Here is a 7,244-nt window from a genome sequence, read left to right as displayed (position 1 = left end):
TTCCCAGTGAGAGCAGGGGCAGCAAGGCATGTATTGTATTGTTGCCATCGAGGATAACAAGATGGGGTTTTCATCATATTGCATGAGTTTATCCCTCTACATCATGTCATCTTGCTTAAGGCGTTACTCTGTTTTCATTAACTTAATACTCTAGATGCATGCTGGATAGCGGTCGATGAGTGGAGTAATAGTAGTAGATGGAGGCAGGAGTCGGTCTACTTGTCTCGGACATGATGCCTATATACATGACCATACCTAGATATTCTCATAACTATGCTCAATTCTGTCAATTGCTCAATAGTAATTTTCTCACCCACCGTAGAATACTTATGCTCTCGAGAGAAGCCACTACTGAAACCTATGGCCCTCGGGTCTATCTTCATCATATTAATCTACCAATACTTAGTTATTTCCTTTGCTTTTATTTTACTTTGCACCTTTACCATAAAAATACCAAAAATATTATCTTATCATATCTATCAGATATCACTCTCGTAAGTGGCCGTGTAGGGATTGACAACCCCTTATCGCGTTGGTTGCGAGGATTTATTTGTTTTGTGCAGGTACGAGGGACTGGCGCGTAGCCTCCTACTGGATTGATACCTTGGTTCTCAAAAACTGAGGGAAATACTTACACTACTTTGCTGCATCATCCCTTCCTCTTCGAGGAAAACCAACGCAGTGCTCAAGATGTAGCAAGAAGGATTTCTGGCGCCGTTGCCGGGGAGGTCTATGCAAAAGTCAATATACCAAGTACCCATCACATACCCTTATCTCCCGCATTACATTATTTGCCATTTACCTCTCATTTTCCTCTCCCCCACTTCACCCTTGCCGTTTTATTCGCCCTCTCTCTATCCTACCTCTATTTCTCTATTTGCCGCTTTTTGCCCGCTTGCTTTTTGTTTGCTTGTGTGTTAGTTTGCTTGCTTGTCACGATGGCTCAAGATAACACTAAATTGTGTGACTTCACCAATACCAACAATAATGATTTTATTAGCACTCCGATTGCTCCTCTTACCGATGCTGAATCTTGTGAAATTAATACTGCTTTGCTGAATCTTGTCATGAAAGATCCGTTTTCCAGCCTTCCTAGTGAAGATGCCGCTACCGATCTAAATAGCTTCGTTGATTTGTGTGATATGCAAAAGAAGAAAGATGTGGATAATGATATTGTTAAATTGAAGTTATTCCCTTTTTCGCTTAAAGATCGTGCTAAAGCTTGGTTTGCGTCTTTGCCTAAAAATAGTGTTGATTCATGGAACAAGTGCAAAGATGCTTTTATCTCTAAGTATTTTCATCCCGCTAAGATCATCTCTCTTAGAAACGATATTATGAATTTTAAGCAACTTGATCATGAACATGTTGCACAAGCTTGGGAGAGAATGAAACTAATGATACGTAATTGCCCTACTCATGGTTTAAATTTGTGGATGATTATACAAAAAATTTATGCCGGATTGAATTTTGCTTCTAGGAATCTTTTAGATTCGGCCGCGGGAGGCACTTTTATGGAAATCACTTTAGGAGAAGCTACTAAACTCCTAGATAATATTATGGTTAATTATTCTCAATGGCATACTGAAAGATCTACTAATAAAAATGTGCATGCGATAGAAGAAATTAATGTTTTGAGTGGAAAGATGGATGAACTTATGAAATTATTTGCTAGTAAGAGTGTTTCTTCTGATCCTAATGATATGCCCTTGTCTACTTTGATTGAGAATAATAATGAGTCTATTGATGTGAATTTTTTTGGTAGGAACAATTTTGGTAACAACGCGTATAGAGGAAATTTTAATCCTAGGCCTTATCCTAGTAATCCCTCTAATAATTATGGTAATTCCTACAACAATTCTTATGGAAATTATAATAAGATGCCCTCTGATTTTGAATCTAATATTAAAGAATTTATTACTTCGCAAAAGAATTTCAATGCTTTGATTGAAGAAAAATTACTTAAGATTGATGAGTTGGGTAGGAACATTGATATAATTTCTCTTGATGTTGATTCTTTGAAACTTAGATCTATTCCACCTAAGCATGATATCAGTGAGTCTCTCAAAGCCATGAGAATTTCGATTGATGAGTGCAAAGAAAGAACCGCTAGGATGCATGCTAAGAAAGATGCCTTTATAAGAGCGTGTTCTTCTAGTTCCTATGAAAATAAAAATGAAGAACTAAAATTTATTGATGTGTACCCTATTAAATCTTTGTTTTGCAATATTAATCTTGATAATGATTGGACTGAATATGATCCACCTTTACCTAGAACGCATTCTAAGAATTCGGAATTTTTTGATCTTGCTGCTAAAATTGATAAAAGTGGGATTGAAGAAATTAAAACCCTAGATGTTGCTAAACCCCCTATTATGGATTTCAAGGAATTTGACTATGAGAATTGCTCTTGGATTGATTGTATTTCCTTGTTGCAATCCGTGCTAAATTCTCCTCACGCTTATAGTCAAAATAAAGCATTTACTAAACATATCGTTGATGCCTTGATGCAATATTATGAGGAAAAACTTGAATTGGAAGTTTCTATCCCTAGAAAACTCTATGATGAGTGGGAACCAACTATTAAAATTATAATTAAAGATCATGAATGCTATGCTTTATGTGATTTGGGTGCTAGTGTTTCCACGATTCCAAAGACTTTGTGTGATTTGTTAGGTTTCCGTGATTTTGATGATTGTTCTCTAAACTTTCACCTTGCGGATTCCACTATTAAGAAACCTATGGGAAGAATTAATGATGTTCTTATTGTTTCAAATAGGAATTATGTGCCCGTAGATTTTATTGTTCTTGACATAGATTGCAATCCTTCATGTCCTATTATTCTTGGTAGACCTTTCCTTAGAACGATGGGTGCAATTATTGATATGAAGGAAGAAAATATTAGATTCCAATTTCCATTAAGGAAAGGCATGGAACACTTTCCTAGAAAAAAATTAAATTACCTTATGAATCTATTATGAGAGCCACTTATGGATTGCCTACCAAATATGGCAATACCTAGATCTATGCTTGCTTGTTATGCCTAGCTAGGGGCGTTAAACGATAGCGCTTGTTGGGAGGCAACCCAATTTTATTTTTATTCCTTGATTTTTGCTCCTGTTTAGTAATAAATAAATTATCTAGCCTCTGTTTTGGTTGTGTTTTTTGTGTTTAATTAGTGTTTGTGCCAAGTAGAACCGTTGGGAAGACTTGGGGAAAGTCTTGTTACACTTGCTGTAAAAAACAGAAACTTTAGCGCTCACGAGAACTGCTTCCATTTCTATTTGGAAAGTGATATTTAGTTAATTCTTTTTGCAGATGATTAATAGATAAATTCCTCACGTCCAGCAGTTTATTTTAGAATTTTTGGGGTTCCATATCTTGCGCTAGCTACAGATTACTTCAGACTGTTCTGTTTTTGACAGATTCTGTTTTTCGTGTGTTGTTTGCTTATTTTGATGAATCTATGGCTAGTAAAATAGTTTATAAACCATAGATAAGTTGGAATACAGTAGGTTTAACACCAATATATATAAATAATGAGTTCATTACAGTACCTTGAAGTGGTATTTTGTTTTCTTTCGCTAACAGAGCTCACGAGATTTTCTACTTTGAGTTTTGTGTTTTGAAGTTTTCATGTGTTGGGTAAAGATTTGATGGATTATGGAACAAGGAGTGGCAAGAGCCTAAGCTTGGGGATGCCCATGGAACCCCCAAGATAATCTAAGGACACCTAAAATCCAAAGCTTGGGGATGCCCCGGAAGGCATCCCCTCTTTCGTCTACTTCTATCGGTAACTTTACTTGGAGCTATTTTTTTATTCGCCACATGATATGTGTTTTTCTTGGAGCGTCTTGTATGATTTGAGTCTTTACTTTTTAGTTTACCACAATCATCCTTGCTGTACACACCTTTTGAGAGAGCCATACATGATTTGGAATTTGTTAGAATACTCTATGTGCTTCGCTTATATCTTTTGAGTTATATAGTTTTGCTCTGGTACTTCACTTATATCTTTTAGAGCGTGGTGGTGGATTTGTTTTATAGAAACTATTGATCTCTCATGCTTCACTTAGATTATTTTGAGAGTCTTAAATAGCATGGTAATTTGCTTAAAATCCTAATGTGCTAGGTATTCAATATTAGTAAAATTTTCTTATGAGTGTTTTGAATACTAAGAGAAGTTTGATGCTTGATGATTGTTTTGAGATATGGGGGTAATAATATCAAAGTCGTGCTAGTTGAGTAGTTGTGAAATTGAGATATGCTTGTGTTGAAGTTTGCAAGTCCCGTAGCATGCACGTATGGTAAACGTTATGTAACAAATTTGAAACGTGAGGTGTTATTTGATTATCCTCCTTATGAGTGGCGGTCGGGGACGAGCGATGGTCTTTTCCTACCAATCTATCCCCCTAGGAGCATGCGTGTAGTGCCGAAGTTTTTGATGACTTGTAGATTTTTGCAATAAGTATGTGAGTTCTTTATGACTAATGTTGAGTCCATGGATTATACGCACTCTCACCCTTCCATCCTTGCTAGCCTCTTCGGTACTGTGCATTGCCCTTTCTCACATTGAGAGTTGGCGCAAACTTCGCCGGTGCATCCAGAACCCGTGATATGATACGCTCTTTCACACATAAACCTCCTTATATCTCCCTCAAAACAGCCACCATACCTACCTATTATGGCATTTCCATAGCCATTCCGAGATATATTGCCATGCAACTTTCCACCATTCCGTTTATAATGACACATTCATTATTATCATATTGCTTAGCATGATCATGTAGTTGACATAGTATTTGTGGCAAAGCCATCGTTCATAATTCTTTCATACATGTCACTCTTGGTCCATTGCATATCCCGGTACACCACCAGAGGCATTCATATAGAGTCATCTTTTGTTCTAGTATTGATTTGTAATCATTGAGTTGTAAATAAATAGAAGTGTGATGATCATCATTTTCTAGAGCATTGTCCCAAGTGAGGAATTAAAAAAAAGAGAAAGGCCATAAAAAAAGAAGGCCCAAAAAAGAGAGAAAAAGAGAGAAGGGACAATGTTACTATCCTTTGCCACACTTGTGCTTCAAAGTAGCACCGTAATCTTCATAGAGAGTCTCTTGTTTTGTCACTTTCATATACTAGTGGGATTTTTCATTATAGAACTTGGCTTGTATATTCCAACAATGGGCCTCCTCAAGTGCCATAGGTCTTCGTGAGCAAGCAAGTTGGATGCACACCCACTTAGTTTCTTTTGTTGAGATTTCATACATTTATAGCTCTAGTGCATACGTTGCATGGCAATCCCTACTCCTTGCATTAACATCAATCGGTGGGCATCTCCATAGCCCATTGATTAGCCTCGTTGATGTGAGACTTTCTACTTTTTGTCTTCTCCACATAACCCCCCACATTATATTCTACTCCACCCATAGTACTATGTCCATGGCTCGCGCTCATATATTGCGTGAACGTTTATAGGTTTGAGATTACTAAAGTATGAAACAATTGCTTGGCTTGTCATCGGGGTTCTGCATGATGAGAGCATTCTCTGTGACGAAAATGGAGCATGACTAAACTATATGATTTTGTAGGGATGAACTTTCTTTGGCCATGTTATTTTGAGAAGACATAATTGCTTAGTTAGTATGCTTGAAGTATTGTTATTTTTATGTCAATATGAACTTTTGTCTTGAATCTTTCGGATCTGAATATTCATACCACAATTAAGAAGAATTACATTAAAATTATGCCAAGTAGCACTCCGCATCAAAAATTCTATTTTTATCATTTACCTACTCGAGGACGAGCAGGAATTAAGCTTGGGGATGCTTGATACGTCTCCAACGTATCTATAATTTTTGATTGCTCCATGCTATATTATCTACTATTTTGGACATTATTGGGCTTTATTATCCACTATTATATTATTTTTGGGACTAACCTATTAACCGAAGGCCCAGCCCAGAATTGCTGTTTTTTGCCTGCTTTAGGGTTTTGAAGAAAAGGAATATCAAACGGAGTCCAAACGGAATGAAACCTTCGGGAACGTGATTTTCTCAACGAACAAGACCCAAGAAACTTGGACCCTACATCAAGACACAAAAGAGGAGGCCATGAGGTAGGGGGCGCGCCTACCCCCCCAGGCGTGCCCTCCACCCTCGTGGGTCCCTTGTTGCTCCACCGACGTACTCCTTCCTCCTATATATACCTACGTACCCCCGAACGATCAGATATGGAGCCAAAACCCTAATTCCACCGCCATAACTTTCTGTATCCACGAGATCCCATCTTGGGGCCTGTTCCGGAGCTCCGCCGGAGGGAGCATCGATCACGGAGGGCTTCTACATCAACACCATTGCCCCTCCGATGAAGTGTGAGTAGTTTACCTCAGATCTACGGGTCCATAGTTAGTAGCTAGATGGCTTCTTCTCTCTTTTTGGATCTGAATACAATGTTCCCCCCCTCTCTTGTGGAGAACTATTCGATGTAATCTTCTTTTTGCGGTGTGTTTGTTGAGACCGATGAATTGTGGGTTTATGATCAAGTCTATCTATGAACAATATTTGAATCTTCTCTGAATTCTTTTATGTATGATTGGTTATCTTTGCAAGTATCTTCGAATTATCAGTTTGGTTTGGCCTACTAGATTGATCTTTCTTGCAATGGGAGAAGTGCTTAGCTTTGGGTTCAATCTTGCGGTGTCCTTTCCCAGTGACAGTAGGGGCAGCAAGGCACGTATTGTATTGTTGCCATCGAGGATAACAAGATGGGGTTTTCATCATATTGCATGAGTTTATCCCTCTACATCATGTCATCTTACTTAAGGCGTTACTCTGTTTTCATTAACTTAATATGCTAGATGCATGCTGGATAGCGGTCGATGAGTGGACTAATAGTAGTAGATGCAGGCAGGAGTCGGTCTACTTGTCTCGGACGTGATGCCTATATACATGATCATACCTAGATATTCTCATAACTATGCTCAATTCTATCAATTGCTCAATAGTAATTTGTTCACCCACCGTAGAATACTTATGCTCTTGAGAGAAGCCACTACTGAAACCAATGGCCCCCGGGTCTATCTTCATCATATTAATCTCCCAATACTTAGTTATTTCCTTTGCTTTTACTTTGCATCTTTATCATAAAAATACCAAAAATATTATCTTATCATATCTATCAGATCTCACTCTCGTAAGTGGTCGTGCAGGGATTGAAAACCCCTTATCACATTGGTTGCGAGG

The sequence above is a fragment of the Triticum urartu genome, chromosome 4 (assembly GCF_003073215.2).
Source record: "Triticum urartu cultivar G1812 chromosome 4, Tu2.1, whole genome shotgun sequence".
In the NCBI taxonomy this organism is placed as follows: domain Eukaryota; kingdom Viridiplantae; phylum Streptophyta; class Magnoliopsida; order Poales; family Poaceae; genus Triticum; species Triticum urartu.
This window is presented reverse-complemented; position numbering follows the sequence as displayed.